The 27,203-nt window shown below is 41.0% G+C and overlaps 1 long non-coding RNA gene across 1 annotated transcript; it reads left to right on the forward strand.

Annotated features, from left to right (window-relative positions):
* Window positions 1–370: 370 nt before the first annotated feature.
* On the forward strand, window positions 371–27,203 carry LOC132362754 (uncharacterized). Its single transcript, XR_009502475.1, has 3 exons — window positions 371–621; window positions 5,013–5,111; window positions 26,934–27,203. It is a non-coding gene; the product is annotated as an uncharacterized LOC132362754 (long non-coding RNA).

Raw genomic sequence — 27,203 nt, forward strand, 5'->3', positions numbered from 1 at the left:
TGTTGGTAGACTTACTGGTACGCGTCTTTGATGCCTGTTTAATTTCACGTAGTACCACGTCTAATCACGCTGTGTAAATAATCTGACAGAATATCCCTTGACTTGGTTTTTCCTTGTGAAGAGCATACAGCACTGCCACCTTGTTGCCAAAGTTTTGTCTGATTTGAAAGTGCTTAAAAATCAAGTGAACGCCTGCTGTGAAAAAGAGCTTACTCTCTCTCCCTCTGTCAGTACTTGCGAAAACAGGAAAACAGCGTAAAAGGAGATAGCACCATGGGACAGAATTCAATAATTAGCATAATCATGATGATCCGTATTGTTCCCCAGGGCACGCCCCTTGGCCAGATCTCCCATTAAGAGGACACCAATGTTGTCCCAGCGAAGAAATCCCCGCACGCATGATGCAGATCAGCGAGTTCCTGCCCGCTGCGCCGGTGCAGTTAATTTTAGCCAGGGTTTGTTCTATGAGTTGTAAACCTGTTTACCCAAGTAGAAGTTAGCAAGCTGAAATGTGACTTCTCCGCCCCATGTGAGAGGCGTCTATTTTAGACTCAGGTTGTTGGTGATCCCCAGAGAGCAGTCTTTGAAGAATTGCAGCCCGGATTTCCTTTGGAAGCACTTGTGAGTACTGGGTGAATCTTTCAGATTTCTCTTTGTTCTTTTCTCCTTAAATCTTCCTAATGTTGCTATCATAGTAATTTTTTATCTCTTGGGAAAACTGGGAGCTCTGGGGTGGGCACTTTAGAGGCTTCTAAGAATGGTGGCGAAAGGGCTTTCCTTAAATGTATCCTAATACAAGAAACCTGCCTTACTCCATTTTCCCAAGAGAAAGTATGTGAGTCTTACTATTTTTATCTTTGCAAAAGCAATCTGTGGATTGTTACATACTTTATCTCCTCAAATATTTGATTAATGGAATGGTGTGTCATTGAGCTTCATTTTCAATGGTAACCTAACTCTTAGAGGGGAAAAAAAAAATGTTGAAAGTGGATTCCTGTTACACTTACTGTGAGCTACAAGTTTATGTGCAGAAATAATGGGAGTGTCAAATGTAATTTTGTAAAATGTGTAGATGGACAGTTTTTGTCAAAGGAGGATTTGGTGCTTAAATCCATATACTCCTAAAGAGAAGCCCTTAAAAAATAAAATGAATTTAGGAGGAAGCTTTTGGAAAGTAATTGAAATTGTCTTCTGGAAGAATTCCCTAATCTTAACTGCTCTTAATGTAACAAGTCGCCAACTTAAATTTGGACTGAAGAAAACTAAAGATTTTAATGTAGAATATTTTCAATTAAGTCTGAATCACCTTGCTTAGTTTGAAGTGTGTTTTAATTCAGAAGACTCGGACTTCATGCCAAACAACTTGCTTATAACACAGAACCTGGCAGGAATTTCTTTATCAATTAATACGTAGATTATCTCCCCCCTGGGAATGTTGATTTTAATGAAACAGTTCTAACAGGGGGTAGCAGCTGCTCCCAGGCGTTAGGGCTCCATCATCTGTGGGCCCGGAGGAAGGGTTGCCCTCAGATGCCATTTTCCATTTGGAAAGCTGTATCTAAAGACTTCCTTGTTACTATGTATTGTCTGATTTTAAATCCGAACAAGCCAAGGTGCCAACAATGAAAGGAAATGTTTCAGTGGTACATTTAGTAGGAAAAGAATGTAAGATGGGGAAAATAGAACTGAGTGTGTTCTTGGGCTGTTTTTAGAAATAAACTTTTTTTTTTTTTAAACTTAAGTCTTTTTATTGAGTAGAAGAGAAATTTGCCATCCGGATTCATTGTAATTATAACAGAAAAGTCTGTAATGTCATCTTCAGCAGTTAAAGGGACTTTGTTCCAGGATGTTCTTCAGAATATATACTTTTATCCAAAGAGAATAACTGTTCTTACTTTTGACTGTTAATAAGGCACCATCAGAGTCTCAGTGGAGTGTTTTTAGAGGTATACTGTGGTTGGGTATTAGATCCTTTTCAAGCTATTACTCATCCGCTCAATTGTCGTTTGGTCCTGCAAAAAAGAAAAGCTGTTTAAGATTTATCCATGTTTTTAATTTAACAGAAAGAAGTTTCCAAAGGTGTTTTTACTACAAGGAAGCATATGTTCTTTTAGGAGGCGTTACTAAAATGCTTGTAGACACTTTCCGAGTGTTTGTTTTTGTGATTTATGCGCTTTGAGAGAGTGACCTAGGCCAGGAGGTGATGTCAGTGTCAGGGTGGGAATTTCTCCTGTTTGCTGGAGCCGCGATTCTCCTCCTGCTGTTCACCCCGGGTGCCTGGTAAAGGGACAGTGGTCTCGGTGCCCTCCTGGGAAGAGGCTCTTTTGACTACTTGTGATCTTGGCCGTGACCAATCACAATGAGCTCAACCTAGAGTCACCAACAGGGGATCCAGATGCTGAGAAACGTGGGCAGCTTTGTGGCCTGTGGAAGGAGCCCGGGACCCGTGGTTTCGGCCGCGTGCCGGGCACGCCTGAGCCTCCCGTAGCCCTCCTGCACTTAACTTGGGGCAGGTGTGTCCTCCAGCGCTGTTGAAGCTGCTCTCCCTGGCAGCCTGCCCTCCTGTCCTAGTCCTCTCCCTCCTAAAATAGTTACAGCCCCAGAGGCTCTGACAGAGTGACTCCTGATGGCGGTAGATTTCTTTTACTGTGACGTCATTCCTAGACAAGAGCCGTCTGCTCTGAAGCTTGGCGGGGTCTTCAGGGAAGTGGAGAGGAACCTTTTCTCTGGCTCCCCTTCATCCACATGCGGTTTTTAATAGGCAACTGTGCGGCCAGACTTACATTATCTAACAGGTTGCCTTTTGGTTGGGAGCCTAATGCATGTGCTCAGTGATCACACTTCTAGAATGTTCTCTTTCAGAAGGAACTCTTGCAGGAATAGGATTTGACACATTGAGTTCCGGATGAAAGGAGCAGTGAGCAGAGGGGTGTCTTCAGCGCTGCCTGTCTTGGGCACAAGTGTATGGTAATAGGATCTGGTCCTTGGCAGGAATGCCGATTGCTTCTGGAAATGCTGGGACGGCTGTTACTATTTAGCATGTATTAAGCACCCCCAGAGCCATACAATGCACAAAGAAAGCATAGTTCCTACTCTCAAAGAGCCCACGTGCTCAAATTAGGCGGGACAGAGCCTGGGCCGCGACTTGCACACTGAGTAAACCTGCAGAGCAAGGAATAGAAGGAAGGAAAGGAAGACAAATGGGGAGGGTCGGGGGTCACCCGTGGGCTGCTTTCTGTCCATCTGGGCTTCCGCCTTGTAGGATTCGGGCAGCCGGCAGTGCCACGGGGCCCTGCTTCCCTGTCTCTTCCAGCAGCTGGGGAAGTGATGGAGGTAAGAGGGGGATGGCCCCCAGGCCCCGATCCACAGCCCCAGGTCTCTGGGACGATTCCCCACACAGGGAAGGAGATCAGGAGTTTCATCTGCACCTGGAAAGGGACGGTTTATTAGCCTATAAAGGAGGAAACTTGATACCGCATAAAAGTAAGGAGCATCTTTCTCCACAGAGTGATGTCTGGATAGAAACCTGAATTTGGGTTCCCGATTTTCTCTCCCTCTTAAACTGATACACGATTGAACAAGTTACTTCATCCCCAATCTGGTTGGGAATGTCGAGTCAACAGTTGTATTAGTTAGAGAAGTGCTCTGAGCTTCTCTGAAGAAAGGCGTTTCGAAGGTCAGCTCAGCATTACTGCAGCCCGGAACGGTGTCAGAAGGACAGGAATCAGAGGCAGCTAACAAGGCAAGCTCGGGTATTGGAGAGTAATAAACGGAGGATGTGGTATGAATCTGTGAGTCATTTTCCCTTTATAGTCAACCTCATCCCATCTCTGACTAAGGTTCTGGGTCTAGTTCACGGCTCCACAACTAAAAGGGACTTGGAGAGATCCCAACAGAGAACTTCAAAAATGATTAAAGGGTTGAAAAATGATGCCTATAGTAAGATGTTAGGGAATGTCTATTATTTAGGCTGAAGGGAAAAAAATGACCAGGGGACGCTTGAATTGTTATTCCAGTATCTGTGTGCCTCTGGACCAGGGGATGATGGCCAACTAGTATCCAGTTCTACTGAGGATGTAAGGGTTCGGTCCAGTAAGGGTTAGGTTAGAACCGTGGTCCTCAATGTGTGGTCCTAGTACCCTCAGCATCAGTACCACCTGGGAGCTTGTGAGAAATGCACATTCTCAGGCCCCACCCAAGACCTGTGGATTCAGAAACTGTGCAGGTGGGACCCAGCAATCGTGTTTTAGCTCACCCCCCAAGTGATTCGGATGAAGCTGGAGGAACACTAGATGAGGTACAAAGAAGAGTATTACAAAATGGGGAATTGGGGTACTGGAAAATATAAACGTTTTTCCTGAAGTCATCTAAAAATGGGTTTATATTTGTTTGCAGTGTCTTCAATATTCTGTCTGAAGTCAGGAGTTAAGTGACCTGTCACAGCCCCCTCTAGCCCTAACTTTGCTCTGGATTTCCTCTGTCACTGAGAGAAGACTAATAATTACCCAGGAGAATTTTGCAATTACTTTTCCGAACTCAGTAGTTAAGACAGTGCCCATTTCAGATGGGGAGCAGATGAGATATTGTGATAGAAGTCATATCGTGTTATATCTCCTGCTTTTGCTCTATCACAGTGTCATTAAATAGACTGTCTGCTCCCCGTGTGACTTCTCAGCAGCCACCTGAGGGCAGGTTTGGGCAGCTGGGAAAATAGGGAGCCCCTTGATGTTGGCCCGTGACCCCTCTGTGCCGCAGGCTGCTGTGACAGTCCCCATTTCAGGGGGGCTCTTCCCCATTTCAGAAGAAGCGTGGGGACAGGGGCAGTGTGATGCCACCCCATCTTCCCAACTCTGTCCCTTCCACCTGCAGGATGCCATCCCTCGTGCCTGCACGGGGAGTTCCACCTGCCACCTGGAAGCTGGGGACAGGGGGACCTAAATATATTGTGGTAGTGGGTCTTCCTTAGAGCCGGAGGATAGGGACCTGTTTATCCTGTTGTTTTGTCTCCGCAGCAAACAACCAACGGGACACCTAGTGGGCACTTAACACAAATACCTAGTGAATTATTCCGTTGCACCGTCCAAGGCCACAGGTGCTCCGCCCTTGCCCGTGTAAGTAATGATCTCGAATCGGACAGCTGGCAGTTCTGACCCTCCCCAGTCCAGGTACTTACTCCTGAGTACCTCTCCTCCCCCCGCAGCCCCCCATTTTGCACATAATAAAAATGCATCTTAATTTAGTTGTCTTTGCCCTTTTGTGTATTTTTCCTTTGTACTTTTGCTTGAAGGAGTTGTCTGGGGTTGAAAACAAACTACGGAGAGTGTGTGTGTTACACTTTGTATAGCGTTTAGGACAATCAGAGCTTCCTGTGATCAGAGTGAAGAAAGGGTTCTCTGAGGACATGTTTTGCCAGTGCTGCCTAGAAAGTGTCGCACCAGGATCGCACTGTTGTCCCCAGAGAGGCCACGTCCCGCCTTGGCCCGGCTCTGAGGCCCTCAGAGCTCAGCGCTGGGAACGGGGATAGTGGCCTCCTTAGCTTTTATAGCTGTTCTTTATCACACATTTGCAGAGTATTCAACATTCCTTCAAGTGAGGGCAGTCTGGCATAGACTCGTTTGCCTTGTCATGGGAGACAGAGGGTGAAGGGGGCAGGTGAGTATTCCAAGGCTGTCACTGAGTCTTCAGACCTCGTTATGTTGGAAAAAACTGACTTCTCAGACATGAGGCTGCGTGTACTGTCACGTTCTGCATCTGTGTCCACGCACAGAGTATGTGAGACCTGGTCCCTGTGGTGGTTGCACACAGAGAAGACAGGTTTGTCTTAGTGATTCAGAGAGCAGAGACGACTGACTTCTAGCGCCCTGGATCAGTCTCTGAATAGAAAATACTATCTTTAAAACCCCTGAACTCTCAATAACTATATATCCAGTAGAGGAAATCCAAATGGCTGCTTGATTTGGTTCTTCATGGTAGCAGGCAAAAGGCTATTTTCATTTCTGTACAAAGAGAAATGACAAAATCGTCTTCTTCGGTATTTCGCCCTGGCAAAAGTAATTTTGTTTCTAAAATCAGTCATATCTAGTCCACAGATGTGTCATTAAAAATGAGAGTGGTGGGACTTCCCTGGTGGTCCAGTGGTTTAAGAGTCTGCCTGCCAATGCAGGGGACACGGGTTCGAGCGATGGTCCGGGAAGATCCCACATGCCGCGGAGCAACTAAGCCCGTGCGCCACAACTACTGAGCCTGCATGCCACAACTACTGAACCCACGTGCCACAACTACTGAAGCCCGTGCACCTAGAGCCTGTGCTCAGCAACAAGGGAAGCCACCGCAATGAGAAGCCCGTGCACCGCAACGAAGAGTAGCCCCCGCTCGCCACAACTAGAGAAAGCCCGTGCGCAGTAACAAAGACCCAGCGCAGCCAAAGATTAATTAATTAATTAATTTTAAAAAGTTTTTTAAAAATGAGAATGGTTAAATGGTTTGGGATTAACTTTGTCTCATGGTAGTTGTTGAGTCAAAAATTTTAATGTGTTTGAAAGGAGAGGAAAAAAAACCTCCTTAGCTGGTTATTAGACTACACAAGAATGACTCACCTAATAATTCAATAAAAGATCCCCAGAGACAACCAAGTAAGGTATAGGTTAAATAATTTATGGTGTTGCCATATAATGCAACACACTGCAGCCATTTCAAATGATGATGTTGGATGTACATGGAGTAAAACTAGCAGGTTACAGAAAACGTGTATCACCTCATTTTTTGAATGGAAGGCATTTTTAAATGGGCTAATGGCTTTAATTCCTGTTTTAAAAGGAAGGCATTTATATGTACATAAAAAAAGAATGCAGTGCACCAAATATAAACAATAGTTATCTGTAGGAAATGAGCTCATGCATGATTTTCCCCTGGCTTTTTGGTTACCTGTATTTTAGACTTTTTTTCTTCAACGAGCATATATTACTTATGTAATAATGAAAAACTTTCTTTTCAAAAAGGAACTATTGTCATTAATTTCCTTTTAATAAATTTATTTATTTATTTATTTTTGGCTGCGTTGGGTCTCTGTTGCTGTGCGCGGGCTTTCTCCAGTTGCAGCGAGCGGGGGCTACTCTTCGTTGCGGTGCACGGGCTTCTTATTGCGGTGGCTTCTCGTTGCGGAGCACGGGCTCTAGGCACACGGGCTTCAGTAGTTGTGGCACGTGGGCTCAGTACTTGTGGCTTGCGGGCTCTAGAGCACGGGCTCAGTAGTTGTGGCGCACGGGCTTAGGTGCTCCGCGGCATGTGGGATCTTCCCGGACCAGGGATCGAACCCGTGTCCCCTGCATTGGCAGGAGGATTCTTAACCACTGCGCCACCAGGGAAGCCCTGTAACTCATTTTAATTTTGACTTCTATATTTTATTTAATTCACCAGTGGCCTCCCAGTGGCTTACATAATTAACGCCTACCCCTGTGGATAAAACTAGAGCACCAAAATGTACACAAAAACAATGGTCATTTTGCAGTGGTGGGCTAGGAGCATTGTTCCTTGCCTTACTTTCTCCTTTTCCATATTTACCAAAAATTTTATATGCACGCGTATTATTTTTACAATGGAAAACTGTAAGGCAGAGACTTGAGATCTTGTTTCTTGGGAAGAGGCCCACATAGGCTGATGTGTAGCAATTACCAGTGAAGGTTGATCCTGTTAATTCTGCAGTGTGAAGGGCATTCAACAGGGGTCTGCCGTCACTACTGGGTGCTCTGGAGGTTCCGTGAACTCTCACGTGAATGTCAAATTGGCCAGGGTCTCAGGTTCAGTGTTTTGTGGAGAGCGAAGACAGGGAGCTGGGGAATCCAGCATATTTTAAAGAGTCATTAAAATGGTATGCCTAGTGTTACGATTACCCACTTAAGTTTTGTCAGGGGCCATCCTTCTGGATCGTATATCCAGAGTAGTGGGTGGTGGAACCATGTGCTGGGGGCCTCGGGTAGTGTTTCCACAGTACTTAGCTCTGTGGTATCTGCGTGTATCTCAGCAGCGTTTACTGAGGTGAGTGATGGCCCTGTAGGAGAGCACCGGCTGTCTCAGTTACTTCTGCCACACGCTGCCAGGATGTCCTTGTGGCCTTAATCAGAAGGCTGTTTTGGGGAGCTGCTTTGGTACGGGTGGCCGTTGATTTAAGAAAGTCTTGAGCAGAAGCAGGAGACCTCCCTTTCTCCCCGCTTTGTATGGTGAGTCGAGAGGGTAAGTCCTTTTGATGGTTATGTAAAGGGTCTCTCATTTCGTCTGTTCCTAAGCCTCGGCCCAAATGAGTGGATCCATCCCCAGGTTCACTTGAAGACGGAGGTCTGGACTGAGATTCAGTTGAATCCACTTTCAACAGGACTGATACCTTAAGCTTAATTTAAAGCCAAAGAGCCTTGAGAAACCAGAAGGAATCTAGGATCCTGTACAACCATGTTTCGACCTAGTCTTTGGTTCAGAACCTTTGTTACTCATCAGGAGTGTTTCCTGGAATCCTGAGAACTGAGAAAGCTGGTTTTTCAAGTTTCCTTCCTACTGTTTTCATCCTTACAAGGAGCGTTCTTCTCCTCATCCTCTCTTTCCTTTCTTCATCATCTTTGTCTCTTTCTCCTGCACTTATACAGTAGGAATAATCTTGTAATCCTTCTCCACACTCTTGCCTCCCCGAGGAAGTAAAGACACATCCCCCATGGGTTTATCTTCATTTTCTCTGGGCAGGGGAGGGGAAAAGAGCAGTGGGTGAACCGTTTAACCCAGATAGTCAGATATTCAGTGGATGGAACCCTGTTCCCAGTGAGGACTGTGGAGGCCACTTCCGCACATCCTTGCCACCAAGCGGTTCCAACTTCAGTGAGACACAGAGCTATCCGCACACAGTGAGAGCACAGATGTGTATCAGGATGAATAAGCAGGTGGTCACAGTTTGAATGATAGAAGGCTTTGCCAGTTGAGTGGCACGAAGGAAGAAAGAGAGCATCTTTTTAAAAGGGATAAAGCAGGGACTTCCCTGGAGGCGCAGTGGTTAAAAATCCATCTGCCAATGCAGGGAACACAGGTTCGAGCCCTGGTCTGGGAAGATCCCACATGCTGCGGAGCAGCTAAGCCTGTGCACCACAACTACTGAAGCCCGTGTGCCTAGAGCCCGTGCTCTGCAACAAGAGAAGCCACCGCAATAAGAAGCCCGCGCACCGCAACGAAGAGTAGCCCCTGCTCGCCACAGCTAGAGAAAGCCCGCGCGTAGCAACGAAGATCCAACACAGCCAAAAATAAATAAATAAATTTATTAAAAAAAAAAAAAAGGGATAAAGCAGATAAAAGTATTTCGTGAAACTATAAGCTACCTTAGAAAAGGCAGGAAACTGGTGGCTGTCGAGGGAAAGGGTGGCTTTTGTAAGAGCAAGAGGAGAATGAATCTTGGCTTAAAAATTTGGACTGAGTTTATTTCCTTCCTTTTTGTTTTTTTGTTTGTTCATTCCCTTTTTGTTTTGTTTTTGCCTTTACTCTGAAGATTAAAAGCAAAAATGAGAGGGTACAGATGTACTCAACGTAGCGAGGTGATTGGGAGTTATAAATGAGCTCATCTACTATCATAAAGGTTTAAAAAAAAAAAAAAACAGAGGGATTGCTTTCAACTTGACCTGAAATTAAAGTGGCGGCTGGAGCGGGAAGAGAGACTCGCTGAGTTGTTCCGTCACTCTGTGCCCCAGCCTGCTGTGCAGACTTGAGGATCCCTGGGGACCCGGCAGGCAGTGCGTCCAGCCTCACGCCTCGTCTGTCAGGCCTGATTCTTGCCATCTCTACTTTTGTTTCCATTCGTTTGATTTTTCCTTGATCTTTAAGTCATAGTGTCTTCAGGCTCTGTGGCCTTGTCAGTAACAAGGAAATCCAGAATTTTTACTTGAAGAAAAATGACGACGCCTAATCCAGAAGAGACTTCTTTGGTCAGGTATAAAAACTTGACCTTATCATACTAACTATTAAGCATTAGAAGGATATGGTTTTTTAAGTTTAGTTTGTATTGTGTTCTGAGAAGAAATGACCCCCAGTAGGCAGTAGTATAATAAGAAAGATTTTGTTTTCTGTCCCCTTATTAAATATTAAGTACTGAACTTTTAAGAACCCAAGTGATCAAATTGGATCCAGCTGTGTAAGAGCAGTACAGGTGTAGAGGTATCTTTTCTTAAGAGGCAAATCCAGTCACTTAAAAATTTACGTACAGTAAAATTCACTTTTTCTGGTGTACAGTGGTATGAGGTTTTACACATCCTCAGGTTTTTATGGCCACCAGCACAGCCAGGATACATAATAATTCCAACTCTTGTGCAGCTCCTTTATATTCAGACCTTCCCTCCACCCCTTGCTCTCTGAACTGTGAAAGTAGTCTCTAAGCCCCAAACGTCATGGTAGAGGGTGAAAATCTAACTAGCTAAGGGGACTTAAGCACAACCTTTGACCAGTAAGTGTCTTATGCTGTCCCAAGGGTGATCCCTAGCAAGCCAGACTGAAGTATATAAAAGGGAGAACTATCTGAGCAGGGACATCAACAGCTGTACCCTGTAGGGAAAGTAGACTTCCACAGAATTAGTCCAGCCAAGTAAACAAACAACCAAATAACAACAACAAACCTCTGGTGGGGAGGGAGTAACCAGTAACCAGAGTTGCTACAATATATTATCTAAAATGTCCATTTTTCAACAGAAAATTATGGGACATGTTAGAGAAACTGGGCAGTAGAGACTGCTTTTGGAGGGGCCCAGTTACTGAACTTAGCAGACAAAGACTTCAAAGAAGCTATTATTTTATTTTCTTAGTTCAAAAACTAAAATAAACCATTCTTAAAGAATTAAAGGAAGGTGTGGGAGCAGTGACTCATTGCATAGATAGAGAGTATTCTTAAAGAGATAGAAATGATAAAAAAAAAGAACGAAATGTAGATATGACACCAAAAGCAAAAGCAGCAAAAGTAAGGACAGATAAATTGGACTACATCAAAATTAAAAGCTTCTGCACATCGAAAGACGCAATCAATAGAGTGAAAAGCCAACCTACAGAATGGGAGAAAGCATTTGTAAATCATGTATCGGATAAAGGGTTATTATCCAAAATATAAATGTGTAAAAAACTCCTACAACAACAGCAAAAAACAGCTTGGTTCAGAAATGGGCAAAGGGTTTAAATAGACATTTCTCCAAAGAAGATTTACAAATGGCCAGCAAGCACATGAAAAGATGCTCACCATCACTAATCATTAGAGAAATGAAAATCAAAATCACAGTGAGACATATCACCTCACACCCATTAGGATGGCTACTATTAAAAAACAAAATACCCATCAAGCCTCTTAGATAGCCTCAACCACCAAAGGGCAGACAGCAGAAGCAAGAAAAACTACAATCCTGCAGCCTGTGGAACAAAAACCACAGTTACAGAAAGATAGACAAGATGAAAAGGCAGAGGGCTATGTACCAGATGAAGGAACAAGAAAAAACCCCAGAAAAACAACTAAATGAAGTGGAGATAGGCAACCTTCCAGAAAAAGAATTCAGAATAATGATAGTGAAGATGATCCAGGACCTCGGAATAAGAATGGAGGCAAAGATTGAGAAGATGCAAGAAATGATTAACAAAGACCTAGAAGAATTAAAGAACAAACAAACAGAGATGACCAATACAATAACTGAAATGAAAACTACACTAGAAGGAATCAATAGCAGAATAACTGAGGCAGAAGAACGGATAAGTGACCTGGAAGACAGAATGGTGGAATTCACTGCTGCGGAACAGAATAAAGAAAAAAGAATGAAAAGAAGACAGCCTAAAAGACCTCTGGGACAGCATTAAACGCAACAACATTCGCATTATAGGGGTCCCAGAAGGAGAAGAGAGAGAGAAAGGACCAGAGAAAATATTTGAACAGATTATAGTCGAAAACTTCCCTAACATGGGAAAGGAAATAGCCACCCAAGTCCAGGAAGCGCAGAGAGTCCCATACAGAATAAACCCAAGGAGAAACACGCCGAGACACATAGTAATCAAAGTGGCAAAAATTAAAGACAAAGAAAAATTATTGAAAGCAGCAAGGGAAAAATGACAAATAACATACAAGGGAACTCCCATAAGGTTAACAGCTGATTTCTCAGCAGAAACTCTGCAAGCCAGAAGGGAGTGGCATGATATACTTAAAGTGATGAAAGGGAAGAACCTACAACCAAGATTACTCTACCCGGCAAGGATCTCATTTAGATTTGATGGAGAAATCAAAAGCTTTACAGACAAGCAAAAGCTAAGAGAATTCAGCACCACCAAACCAGCTCTACAACAAATGCTAAAGGAACTTCTCTAAGTGGGAAACACAAGAGAAGAAAAGGACCTACAAAAACAAACCCAAAACAATTAAGAAAATGGTCATAGGAACATACATATCAATAATTACCTTAAACGTGAAAGGATTAAATGCTCCAACAAAGAGACACAGGCTTGCTGAATGGATACAAAAACAAGACCCATATATATGCTGTCTACAAGAGACCCACTTCAGACCTAGGAACACACACAGACTGAAAGTGAGGGGATGGAAAAAGATATTCCATGCAAAAGGAAATCAAAAGAAAGCTGGAGTAGCTATACTCATATCAGACACAATAGACTTTAAAATAAAGAATGTTACAAGAGACAAGGAAGGACACTACATAATGATCAAGGGATCAATCCAAGAAGATATAACAATTATAAATATATATGCACCCAACATAGGAGCACCTCAATACATAAGGCAACTGCTAACAGCTATAAAAGAGGAAATTGACAGTAACACAATAATACTGGGGGACTTTAACACCTCACTTACACCAATGGACAGATCATCCAAAATGAAAAAAATAAGGAAACAGAAGCTTTAAATGACACAATAGACCAGATAGATTTAATTGATATTTATAGGACATTCCATCCAAAAACAGCAGATTACACTTTCTTCTCAAGTGTGCACGGAACATTCTCCAGGATAGATCACATCTTGGGTCACAAATCAAGCCTCAGTAAATTTAAGAAAATTGAAATCATATCAAGCATCTTTTCTGACCACAACGCTATGAGATTAGAAATCAATTACAGGGAAAAAAATGTAAAAAACACAAACACATGGACGCTAAACAATACGTTACTAAATAACCAAGAGATCACTGAAGAAATCAAAGAGGAAATCAAAAAATACCTAGGGAGGAATGACAATGAAAACACGACGGGCCAAAACCTATGGGATGCAGCAAAAGCAGTTCTAAGAGGGACGTTTATAGCTCTACGAGCCTACCTAAAGAAACAAGAAAAATCTCAAGTAAACAATCTAACCTTACACCTAAAGGAACTAGAGAAGAAGAACAAACAAAACCCAAAGTTAGCAGAAGGAAAGAAATCATAAAGATCAGAGCAGAAATAAATGAAAAAGAAACAAAGGAAACAAGAGCAAAGATCAATAAAACTAAAAGCTGGTTCTTTGAGAAGATAAACAAAATTGATAAGCCATTAGCCAGACTCATCAAGAAAAAGAGGGAGAGGACTCAAATCAATAAAATTAGAAATGAAAAAGGAGAAGTTACAACAGACACCGCAGAAATACAAAGCATCCTAAGAGACTACTACAAGCAACTCTATGCCAATAAAATGGACAACCTGGAAGAAACGGACAAATTCTTAGAGAAGGTATAACCTTCCAAGACTGAACCAGGTAGAAATAGAAAATATGAACAGACCAATCACAAGTAATGAAATTGAAACTGTGATTAAAAATCTTCCAACAAACAAAAGTCCAGGACCAGATGGCTTCACAGGTGAATTCTATCAAACATTTAGAGAAGAGCTAACACCCATCCTTCTCAAACTCTTCAAAAAAATTGCAGAGGAAGGAACACTCCCAAACTCATTCTATGAGGCCACCATCACCCTGATACCAAAACCAGACAAAGATACTACAAAAAGAGAAAATTCCAGACCAATATCACTCATGAATACAGATGCAAACATCCTCAACAAAATACTAGCAAACAGAATCCAACAACACATTAAAACGATCATACACCACGATCAAGTAGGATTTATCCCAGGGATGCAAGGATTCTTCAATATATGCAAATCAGTCAATGTGATACACCATATTAACAAATTGAAGAATAAAAACCATATGATCATCTCAATAGATGCAGAAAATTCAATTCTTCCAATTCTCCCAAAATTCAACACCCATTTATGATAAAAACTCTCCAGAAAGTGGGCATAGAGGGAACCTACCTCAACATAATAAAGGCCATATACGACAAACCCACAGCAAACATCATTCTCAACAGTGAAAAACTGAAAGCATTTCCTCTAAGATCGGGAATGAGACAAGGATGTCCACTCTCACCACTATTATTCAACATAGTTTTGGAAGTCCTAGCCACGGCAATCAGAAAAGAAAAAGAAATAAAAGGAATACAAATTGGAAAAGAAGAAGTAAAACTGTCACTGTTTGCAGATGACATGATACTATACACAGAGAATCCTAAAAATGCCACCAGAAAACTACTAGAGCTAATCAATGAATTTGGTAAAGTTGCAGGATACAAAATTAATGCACAGAAATCTCTTGCATTCCTGTACACTAATGATGAAAAATCTGAAAGAGAAATTATGGAAACACTCCCATTTACCAATGCAACAAAAAGAATAAAATACCTAGGAATAAACCTACCTAGGGAGACAAAAGACCTGTATGCAGAAAACTATAAGACACTGATGAAAGAAATTAAAGATGATACCAACAGATGGAGAGATATACCATGTTCTTGGATTGGAAGAATCAACATTGTGAAAATGACTGTACTACCCAAAGCAATCTACAGATTCAGTGCAATCCCTATCAAATTACCAATGGCATTTTTTACAGAACTAGAACAAATCATCTTAAAATCTGTATGGAGACACAAAAGACCCCGAATAGCCACAGCAGTCTTGAGGGAAAAAAACGGAGCTGGAGGAATCAGACTCCCTGACTTCAGACTATACTACAAAGCTACAGTAATCAAGACAATATAGTACTGGCACAAAAACAGAAACATAGATCAATGGAACAAGATAGAAAGCCCAGAGATAAACCCATGCACCTATGGTCAACTAATCTATGACAAAGGAGGCAAAGATATACAATGGAGAAAAGACAGTCTCTTCAATAAGTGGTGCTGGGAAAACTGGACAGCTACATGGAAAAGAATGAAATTAGAATACTCCCTAACACCATACACAAAAATAAACTCAAAATGGATTAGAGACCTAAATGTAAGACTGGACACTATAAAACTCTTAGAGGAAAACATAGGAAGAACACTCTTTGACATAAATCACAGCAAGATCTTTTTTGATCCACCTCCTAGAGAAATGGAAATAAAAACAAAAATAAACAAATGGGACCTAATGAAACTTCAAAGCTTTTGCACAGCAAAGGAAACCATAAACAAGACCAAAAGACAACCCTCAGAATGGGAGAATATATTTGCAAACAAATCAACGGACAAAGGATTAATCTCCAAAATATAGAAACAGCTCATTCAGCTCAATATTAAAGAAACAAACAACCCAATCCAAAAATGGGCAGAAGACCTAAATAGACATTTTTCCAAAGAAAACATATAGATGGCCAAGAAGCACATGAAAACATGCTCAACATCACTAATTATTAGAGAAATGCAAATCAAAACTACAATGAGGTTTCACCTCACAGCAGTTAGAATGGGCATCCTCAGAAAATCACCAAACAACAAATGCTGGAGAAGGTGTGGAGAAAAGGGAACCCTCTTGCACTGTTGGTGGGAATGTAAATTGATACAGCCACTATGGAGAACAATATGGAGGTTCCTTAAAAAACTAAAAATAGAATTACCATATGACCCAGCAATCCCACTACTGGGCATATACCCAGAGAAAACCGTAATTCAAAAAGACACATGCACCCGAATGTTCATTGCAGCACTATTTACAATAGCCAGGTCATGGAAGCAACCTAAATGCCCATCGACAGACGAATGGATAAAGAAGTTGTGGTACATATATACAGTGGAATATTACTCAGCCATAAAAAGGAACAAAATTGAGTCATTTGTTGAGACGTGGATGGATCTAGAGACTGTCATACAGAGTGAAGTAAGTCAGAAAGAGAAAAACAAATATCGTATATTAATGCATGTATGTGAAACCTAGAAAAATGATACAGATGAACCGGTTTGCAGGGCAGAAGTTGAGACACAGATGTAGAGAACAAACGTGTGGACACCAAGGGGGGAAAACTGCGGTGGGGTGGGGATGGTGGTGTGCTGAATTGGGTGATTGGGATTGACATGTACACAGTGATGTGTATAAAATTGGTGACTGATTAAAAAAAAAAAGAAGAAGAAGAAATTCAGTTTGGAAAATAACATAATTTGTATATGTTTGTTTGCCCTGTAAGGTGGCAATCTGAGTTTTCATTCATGGTTTTGGCAGCAAAAATTAGTAATATCAACTGAAAAAAGTGCCCAATATAAAAGTTGAGAATTATGTTTTATTTGGCGGACTTTCTGAGGACTCAAGCTTGGGAGGCTGTCTCTCAGGTAGCTCTGAGGGACTGCTCCAAAGAGGTGAGGGAGAAGCCAGGATATACAGGAGTTTTGAGATAAAAACCAGGTAGTGGAACATCAAAAGATTACTGTTAATTAAAGAAAACCAGATATCTCAAGTTAATGAATTTAGCGCTTTTCTACACGTGGGAAGATGCGAGAATCTGGGCTCACTGAAAACATTCCTTTGATATGCACCTTAACTATCTAGGGCCAGTATCCTTTTTTCCACCCTGAATCCCCTCAGGGTGCACAGTTGGGGATGGCTTGATGGCTGATGACTTGATGGCTGCACATCCTTTGTTTATTGATATGGCAGGCAGCATTTTTCATCCATAGTAACAAGCCATGTATCTATTGGGTTAGTCAAAAAGTTCGTTTGGGTTTTTCCACCTTATGGAAAAACCCAAACAAACATTCTGGCCAACCTAATATTTAGAAAAAATGGATTACATAAATTCATCATCATATGTACCTTTTAAAAATAAAGGGTGGCATGCATGGATACGTAAAAATCTGGAGTATTTATCAATAGAACAATTAAGCAAAGTGTATTGATAAAGATACTGAGAAATAAAATATTGCCTGCCATATCAGTAAGTAAAGGATGTCACAATCATCAGCAATTGCAGCATCGCAACAGAGAGCTGGTGAGCCCGGAGGAAACTCAGGATGTGAAAACACAGGATACTGGCCCCAAACAGCTGAGGTGCATATCAAAGGAATGATTTCAAGTTGTTTGGCATAATGTGTCCAGCACTGTAGCTTGCTGGTCGCTAAGAGAAGCTGGGTCTTGGTGTTGAGATAGAGATCTCTGGGAGATTTTCACCGTTTGGTATTACGTGGAGCTGGGAGGTCTCTTGTGGACCAGTGTCCTGAAGTTGGCTGTCCCACCTCAGAGGCACAGCTCTGATGCCTGGCTGGAGCATCAAGAGCCTTTCATTCACATGACTCAGAATAAAAGGGAGAAAAAATAGAAAGAAAGAAAGAGGATAAAATAAAATAAAGTAAGATAAAATAAAATAAAGTTATTAAAATAAAAAATAATTATTAAGAAAAAAACTTTTTAAGTAAAAAACAAAACAAAACAAAACAAAAAACGGACGGACAGAACCCTAGGACAAATGGTGAAAGCAAAGATATACAGACAAAATCTCACACAGAAGCATACACGTACACACTCACAAAAAGAGGAAAAGGGGAAAAAATAATATATCTTGCTCCCAAAGTCCACCTCCGCAATTTGGGATGATTTGTTGCCTATTCAGGTATTCCACAGATGCAGGGTACATCAAGTTGATTGTGAAACTTTAATCTGCTGCTTCTGAGGCTACTGGGAGAAATTTCCCTTTCTCTTCTTTGCTCGCACAGCTCCCGGGGTTCAGCTTTGGATGTGGTCCCACCTCTGCGTGTAGGTCGCCTGAGGGCGTCCGTTCTTCACTCACACAGGACAGGGTTAAAGGAGCCGCTGTTTTGGGGGCTCTATGCCAAACAACTAGCAAGACAGGAACATAGCCCCATCCATTAGCAGAGAGGCTGCCTAAAATCATAATAAGGCCACAGACACCCCAAAACACACCACCAGACGTGGACCTGCCCACCAGAAAGACAAGACCCAGCCCCATCCACCAGAACACAGGCACTAGTCCCCTCCACCAGGAAGCCTACACAACCCACTGAACCAACCTTAGCCACTAGGGACAGACACCAAAAACAACAGGAACTACGAACCTGCAGCCTGCAAAAAGGAGACCCCAAACACAGTAAGATAAGCAAAATGAGAAGACAGAAAAACACACAGAAGATGAAGGAGCAAGGTAAAAACACAACAGACCTAACAAATGAAGAGGAAATAGGCAGTCTACCTGAAAAAGAATTCAGAATAATGATAGTAAAGATGATCCAAAATCTTGGAAATAGAATAGACAAAATGCAAGAAACATTTAACAAGGACCTAGAAGAACTAAAGAGGAATCAAACAACGATGAACAACACAATAAATGAAATTTAAAATACTCTACAAGGGATCAATAGCAGAATAACTGAGGCAGAAGAATGGATAAGTGACCTGGAAGATAAAATAGTGGAAATAACTACTGCAGAGCAGAATAAAGAAAAAAGAATGAAAAGAACTGAGGACAGTCTCAGAGACCTCTGGGACAACATTAAACGCACCAACATTCGAATTATAGGGGTCCCAGAAGAAGAAGAGAAAAAGAAAGGGACTGAGAAAATATTTGAAGAGATTATAGTTGAAAACTTCCCTAATATGGGAAAGGAAATAGTTCATCAAGTCCAGGAAGCACAGAGAGTCCCATACAGGATAAATCCAAGGAGAAACATGCCAAGACACATATTAATCAAACTATCAAAAATTAAATATAAAGAAAACATATTAAAAGCAGCAAGGGAAAAACAACAAATAACACACCAGGGAATCTCCATAAGGTTAACAGCTGCTCTTTCAGCAGAAACTCTGCAAGCCAGAAGGGCAGGACATATTTAAAGTGATGAAGGAGAAAAACCTACAACCAAGATTACTCTACCCAGCAAGGATCTCATTCAGATTTGATGGAGAAATTAAAACCCTTACAGACAAGCAAAAGCTGAGAGAGTTCAGCACCACCAAACCAGCTTTACAACAAATGCTAAAAGAACTTCTCTAGGCAAGAAACACAAGAGAAGGAAAACACCTACAATAACAAACCCAAAACATTTAAGAAAATGGGAATAGGAACATACATATCGATAATTACCTTAAATGTAAATGGATTAAATGCTCCCACCAAAAGACACAGACTGGCTGAATGGATACAGAAACAACACCCATATATATGCTGTCTACAAGAGACCCACTTCAGACCTAGGGACACATACAGACTGCAAGTGAGGGGATGGAAAAAGATATTCCATGCAAGTGGAAATCAAAAGAAAGTTGGAGTAGCAATTCTCATATCAGACAAAATAGACTTTAAAATAAAGACTGTTACAGGAGACAAACAAGGACACTACATAATGATCAAGGGATTGATCCGAGAAGAAAATTTAACAATTGTTAATATTTATGCACCCAACATAGGAGCACCTCAATACATAAGGCAAATACTAACAGCCATAAAAGGGGCAATTGACAGTAACACAATCATAGTAGGGGACCTTAACACCCCACTTTCACCAATGGACAGATCATCCAAAATGAAAATAAATAAGGGAACTCAAGCTTTAAATGATACATTAAACAAGATGAACTTAATTGATATTTATAGGACATTCCACCCAAAAACAACAGAATACACATTTTTCTCAAGTGCTCATGGAACATTCTCCAGGATAGATCTTATCTTGGGTCACAAATCAAGCCTTGGTAAATTTAAGAATATTGAAATCATATTCAAGTATATTTTCCGACCACAGCGCTATGAGACTAGATATCAATTACAGGAAAAGATCGGTAAAAAATACAAACACATGGAGGCTAAACAATACACTACTTAATAACGAAGTGATCACAGAAGAAACCAAAGGGGAAATCAAAAAATACCTAGAAACAAATGACAATGGAGACACGACGTCCCAAAACCTATGGGATGCAGCAAAAGCAGTTCTAAGAGGGAAGTTTATAGCAATACAATCCTACCTTAAGAAACAAGAAATATCTCAAATAAACAACCTAACCTTGCACCTAAAGCAATTAGAGAAAGAAGAACAAAAAAATCCCAAAGTTAGTAGAAGGAAAGAAATCATAAAGATCAGATCAGAAATAAATGAAAAAGAAATGAAGGAAACGATAGCAAAGATCAATAAAACTAAAAGCTGGTTCTTTGAGAAGATAAACAAAATTGATAAACCATTAGCCAGACTCATCAAGAAAAAAAGGGAGAAGACTCAAATCAATAGAATTAGAAATGAAAAAGGAGAAGTAACAATTGACACTGCAGAAATACAAACGATCATGAGAGTTTACCACAAGCAACTCTATGCCAATAAAATGGACAACCTGGAAGAAATGGACAGATTCTTAGAAATGCACAACCTGCCGAGACTGAACCAGGAAGAAATACAAAATATGAACAGACCAATCACAAGCACTGAAATTGAAACTGATTAAAAATCTTCCAACAAACAAAAGCCCAGGACCAGATGGCTTCACAGGTGAATTCTAACAAACATTTAGAGAAGAGCTAACACCTATCCTTCTCAAACTCTTCCAAAATATTGCAGAGGGAGGAACACTCCCCAACTCATTCTACGAGGCCACCATCACCCTGATACCAAAACCAGACAAAGATGTCACAAAGAAAGAAAACTACAGGCCAATATCACTGATGAACATAGATGCAAAAATCCTCAACAAAATACTAGCAAACAGAATCCAACAGCACATTAAAAGGATCATACACCATGATCAAGTGGGGTTTATTCCAGGAATGCAAGGATTCTTCAATACACGCAAATCAATCAACGTGATACACCATATTAACAAACTGAAGGAGAAAAACCATATGATCATCTCAATTGATGCAGAGAAAGCTTTCGACAAAATTCAACACCATTTATCATAAAAGCCCTGCAGAAAGTAGGCATAGAGGGAACTTTCCTCAACATAATAAAGGCCCTATATGACAAACCCACAGCCAACATCGTCCTCAATGGTGAAAAACTGAAACCATTTCCATTAAGATCATGAACAAGACAAGGTTGCCCACTCACACCACCATTATTCAATATACTTTTGGAAGTTTTAGCCACAGCAATCAGAGAAGAAAAAGAAATAAAAGGAATCCAAATCAGAAAAGAAGAAGGAAAGCTGTCATTGTTTGTAGATGACATGATACTATACATAGCGAATCCTAAAGATGCTACCAGAAAACTACTAGAGCTAATCAATGAATTTGGTAAAGTAGCAGGATACAAAATTAATGCAGAGAAATCTCTTGCATTCCTGTACACTAATGATGAAAAATCTGAAAGTGAAATTAAGAAAACAATCCCATTTACCATTGCAACAAAAAGAATAAAATATCTAGGAATAAACCTACCTAAGGAGACAGAAGACCTGTAAGCAGAAAATTATAAGACACTGATGAAAGAAATTAAAGATGATACAAATAGATGGAGAGATATACCATGTTCTTGGATTGGAAGAATCAACATTGTGAAAATGACTCTACTACCCAAAGCAATCTACAGATTCAAGGCAGTCCCTATCAAATTACCAACGGCATTTCTTACAGAATTAGAACAAAAAATCTTAAAATTTGTATGGAGACACAAAAGACCCCAAATAGCCAAAGCAGTCATGAGGGGAAAAAACAGAGCTGGAGGAATCAGACTCTCTGACTTCAGACTATACTACAAAGCTACAGTAATCAAGACAGTATGGTACTGGCACAAAAACAGAAATATAGATCAATGGAACAGGAAAGAAAGCCCAGAGATAAACCCACGCACATATGGTCACCTTATCTTTGATAAAGGCGGCAAGCATATACGGTGGAGAAAAGACAGCCTCTTCAATAAGTGGTGCTGGGAAAACTGGACAGGTACATGTAAAAGTATGAAATTAGAACACTCCCTAACACCATACACAAAAATAAACTCAAAATGGATTAAAGACCTAAATGTAAGGCCAGACACTATCAAACTCTTAGAGGAAAACAGAGGCAGAACACTCTATGACATAAATCACAGCAACATCCTTTTTGACCCAGCTCCTAGAGAAATGGAAATAAAAACAAAAATAAACAAATGGGACCTAATGAAACTTAAAAGCTTTTGCACAGCAAAGGAAACCATAAACAAGACAAAAAGACAACCCTCAGAATGGGAGAAAATATTTGCAAATGAAGCAACTGACAAAGGATTAATCTGCAAGATTTACAAGCAGCTCATGCAGCTCAATAACAAAAAAACAAACAACCCAATCCAAAAATGGGCAGAAGACCTAAATAGACATTTCTCCAAAGAAGATATACAGATTGCCGACAAACACATGAAAGAATGCTCAACATCATTAATCATTAGAGAAATGCAACTCAAAACTACAATGAGATATCATCTCACACCAGTCAGAATGGCCATCATCAAAAAATCTAGAAACAATAAATGCTGGAGAGGGTGTGGAGAGAAGGGAACACTCTTGCACTGTTGGTGGGAATGTATATTGATACAGCCACTATGGAGAACAGTACGGAGGTTCCTTAAAAAACTAAAAATAGAAATACCATATGACCCAGCAATCCCACTACTGGGCATACACCTTGAGAAAACCATAATTCAAAAAGAGTCATGTACCAAAATGTTCATTGCAGCTCTATTTACAATAGACAGGACATGGAAGCAATCTAAGTGTCCATCATCGGATGAATGGATAAAGATGTGGCACATATATACAATGGAATATTACTCAGCCATAAAAAGAAACGAATTGGAGTTATTTGTAGTGAGGTGGATGGAGTTAGAGTCTGTCATACAGAGTGAAGTAAGTCAGAAAGAGAAAAACAAAAACAGTATGCTAACACGTATATATGGAATCTAAGGAAAAAAAAAAAGGTCATGAAGAACCTAGTGGCAAGACGGGAATAAAGACACAGACCTACTAGAGAATGGACTTGAGGATATGGGGAGGGGGAAGGGTAAGATGTGACAAAGTGAGAGAGTGGCATGGACATATATACACTACCAACCGTAAAGTAGATAGCCAGTGGGAAGCAACCGCATAGCACAGGGAGATCAGCTCTGTGCTTTGTGACCACCTAGAGGGGTGGGATAGGGAGGGTGGGAGGGAGGGAGATGCAAGAGGGAAGAGATATGGGAACATATGTATATGTATAACTGATTCACTTTGTTATAAAGCAGAAACTAACACACCATTGTAAAGCAATTATACTCCAATAAATATGTTAAAAAATTAAAAATTAAAAAACTACAATGAGATATCATCTCACACCAGTCAGAATGGCTATCATCAAAAAATCTAGAAACAGTAAATGCTGGAGAGGGTGTGGAGAGAAGGGAACACTCTTGCACTGTTGGTGGGAATGTATATTGATACAGCCACTATGGAGAACAGTACGGAGGTTCCTTAAAAAACTAAAAATAGAAATACCATACGACCCAGCAATCCCACTACTGGGCATATACTCTGAGAAAACCATAATTCAAAAAGTGTCATGTACCAAAATGTTCATTGCAGCTCTATTTACAATAGCCAGGACATGGAAGAAATCTAAGTGTCCATCATCGGATGAATGGATAAAGAAGATGTGGCACATATATACAATGGAATATTACTCAGCCATAAAAAGAAACGAAATGGAGGTATTTGTAGTGAGGTGGATGGAGTTAGAGTCTGTCATACAGAGTGAAGTAAGTCAGAAAGAGAAAAACAAATACAGTATGCTAACACATATATATGGAATCTAAGGGAAAAAAAAAAAAGAGGTCATGAAGAACCTAGTGGCAAGACGGGAATAAAGACACAGACCTACTAGAGAATGGACTTGAGGATATGGGGAGGGGGAAGGGTAAGCTGTGATAAAGTGAGAGAGTGGCATGGACACATATACACTACCAAGCGTAAAATAGATAGCTAGTGGGAAGCAACTGCATAGCACAGGGAGATCAGCTCGGTGCTTTGTGACCACCTAGAGGGGTGGGATAGGGAGGGTGGGAGGGAGGGAGATGCAAGAGGGAAGAGATATGGGAACATATGTATATGTATAACTGATTCACTTTGTTATAAAGCAGAAACTAACACACCATTGTAAAGCAATTATACTCCAATAAAGATGTTAAAAAAAAAAAAGGAATGATTTCAGTGAGCCCAGACTCTCGCATCTTCCCATATATAGAAAAGCGCTAAATTCCTTAACTTGAGATACAGTAAGTCCCTGCAAACGACCCTTCAAGTTTCGAACTTTCAAAGATGCAAATGAGCGTTCCATCAACGTTAGGTGTGAGTGAAACTGCAGCTTGCTCTCCACCTCCTATTGCTGACGATCCTTCAGCTCTACCATCTCCCACCTCCTCTCCCTCCTCCAGTCAGTAACTCTTTTTGCCTGTTCACTCGATGCCAGCCCCTGTATGCCAGCTGTTGTACTGTACTACTGTTCTTTTCAAGGTACTGTACTGTAAGATTAAAAATGTTTTATTTATTCTTTGTTTTTTTATGTATTATTTGTGTGAAAAGTATTATAAACCTATTACAGTACAGTACTATTATAGCCGATTGTGTTAGTTGGATACCTAGACTAACTTTGTTGGACTTACAAACAAGTTGGACTGATAAACGTGCTCTCAGAATCAGAACTCATTCTTATGTACGGGACTTACTGTACCTAGTTTTCTTTTATTAACAGTAATCTTTTGTTCCTACTACCTGCCCCTTGTTGCAAAACTCCTATATATCCTAGCTCCCCGCCTCGCCTCCTCAGAGCAGTTTTCTCAGGGTTACTTGAAATGCTGCCTCCCGGACTTGAAGTCCTCAGTATGTCCACTGAAGAAAACACAACTCTCAATTTTCAGGCTGTGAATATTTTTTTTCAGTTGACAATACCTTACCCCTTCTATAACTGTTATGGTAACCTACTGTGTTAGGTGGGTCCCTACCCTAGGTTTGATTGACAACACATTACTGCCAAGAACGTATGAAAGAGTTTATTACTTCCATAATGGAAGTGTCTGGGGAGGGCAGGGAAGGCCTCTTAAGTAGGTGGGAAGTGCCTTGACAGAACAAGGAAAGGAGCCTGGCCTGAGTTTTTTGTTTTTTGTTTTTTAAATTTTTATTGGAATATAGTTGATTTACAATGTGTGTTAGTTTCTGCTGTACAGCAAAGTGAATCAATTATACATAAATATATATCCACTCTTTTTTAGATTCTTTTCCCATATAGGTCATTACAGAGTCCTGAGTAGGGTTCCCTGTGCTATATAGTAGGTCCCTATTAGTTATCTATTTTATTTAATTTAAAAAAATTTTTTGGCCGCACCACACAGCACATGGGATCTTAGTTCCCAGACCAGGGATTGAACCTGTGCCTCCTGCATTGGAAGTGGAGAGTCTTCACCACTGGACCACCAGGGAAGTCCCCCTATTTTATATATGTTAGTGTGTATATGTCAATCCCAATCTCCCAATTTAACCTTCCCCACCCCCCTTTCCCCCCAGTAACTGTGTTTGTTTTTCACATCTGTGACTCTATTTCTATTTTATAAATAAGTTCATTTGTGCCATTTTTTTAGATTCCACATATAAGCGATATAATATATTTGTCTTTCTCTGTCTGACTTACTTCACTCAGTATGAGAATCTCTAGGTCCATCCATGTTGCTGCAAATTTTGGCCTGAGGTTTTTTGTTTGTTTGTTTGTTTGTTTTAATTGAGATTAGGAGGTGGGCTAGTGTGAGATTTTGCACACAAAGGCAGGGGCTACCAAGGATTTAATCTCTTACCAGCACCAAAGAAGTAAGCACCCAGGGCTTCTTGTCATCTTGTACAGATGTGGGGCACCAGGAGAAGGAAGGATGAGGCTTTAAAAGTTGTCAGCAGTCAAACATTAAAAAATGGAGTCAGACTTCTAGATTCTCATCTGGCATGTAAAGAGCTTAGAAGGGGACATTCCTATAATCCTCACCAGAAAAAAGCAAACAAACTTAAAATTAACGACTCGGATCTATCAAACCATTAATCACAGGGCCGACTGCTGTCTCCAAAATTGGAGAGACAGTAAAATAGAAATTTTGAAATATGCCCACAATATTCTGCTCTTAACAATGCCTGTCCTCAAAAGATTCTGTTTTACCAGTGCCTAACTGACATGGTGGGAGGGTGAACTAGGAGATAGATGGGCCCCTGGGCCAGACAGCTGGTGTTTGTCAAGTGGAGCAAAACTGAAGTTTTGTCCTCAGCCAGACAAGAATGATGCCCGTTTCCCTTCCTCCACTGATATGGAGGGAATGAACTGGCAGTGGGGAATTTGTTGCAGCAAAAATAGAAATGGAGTTTTTCCTCTCCTGAGAACAAGGAAAGTAAAGGGAACAGTGATCAGCCTAGAGAAGAAACCAACAGGCCTGAAAGAGTTAATCACTCCTAGCTATATTTTAACTGTTACTAATCTGTAGTGTCTGTAACTAGATTCATCCTTCACAAAGCTAACCTATCACTACCTGACACTATGTGAATTACATCCTGCACCTATCACCCCCTAACTCTGTGTGATGTAAATTACATCCTGCACCTGGTGTTTAAGCTCCCTGCACTCCCTTGTAACAAGTCACCCCTTGTCGCTTTTTGCATTTCAGAAAGAAGGTCACAGGCCAATAAGCCAGAGACAAACAGGCCCAGTTACCGGGTCGGGCCGCCTGACGCCAGATGTGACTGTTTTGAAATAATGCAAGAAGAAGAAAAATGCAAGACCTTCATGACTTCGATCCTTATCATACACCCCCGGACTTCGAGCCCCACCTATAAGATCTCCTCTGATTCCTCGGGAAGTGAGGGCACAGTTCTTGAGGCGCTAGCCTGCTGTGTTTTCCCCTTTGCCTGGCAAAGAATTAAAAGCTATCTTTCTT

Source organism: Balaenoptera ricei, chromosome 3 (genome assembly GCF_028023285.1).
Source record: "Balaenoptera ricei isolate mBalRic1 chromosome 3, mBalRic1.hap2, whole genome shotgun sequence".
NCBI lineage: Eukaryota > Metazoa > Chordata > Mammalia > Artiodactyla > Balaenopteridae > Balaenoptera > Balaenoptera ricei.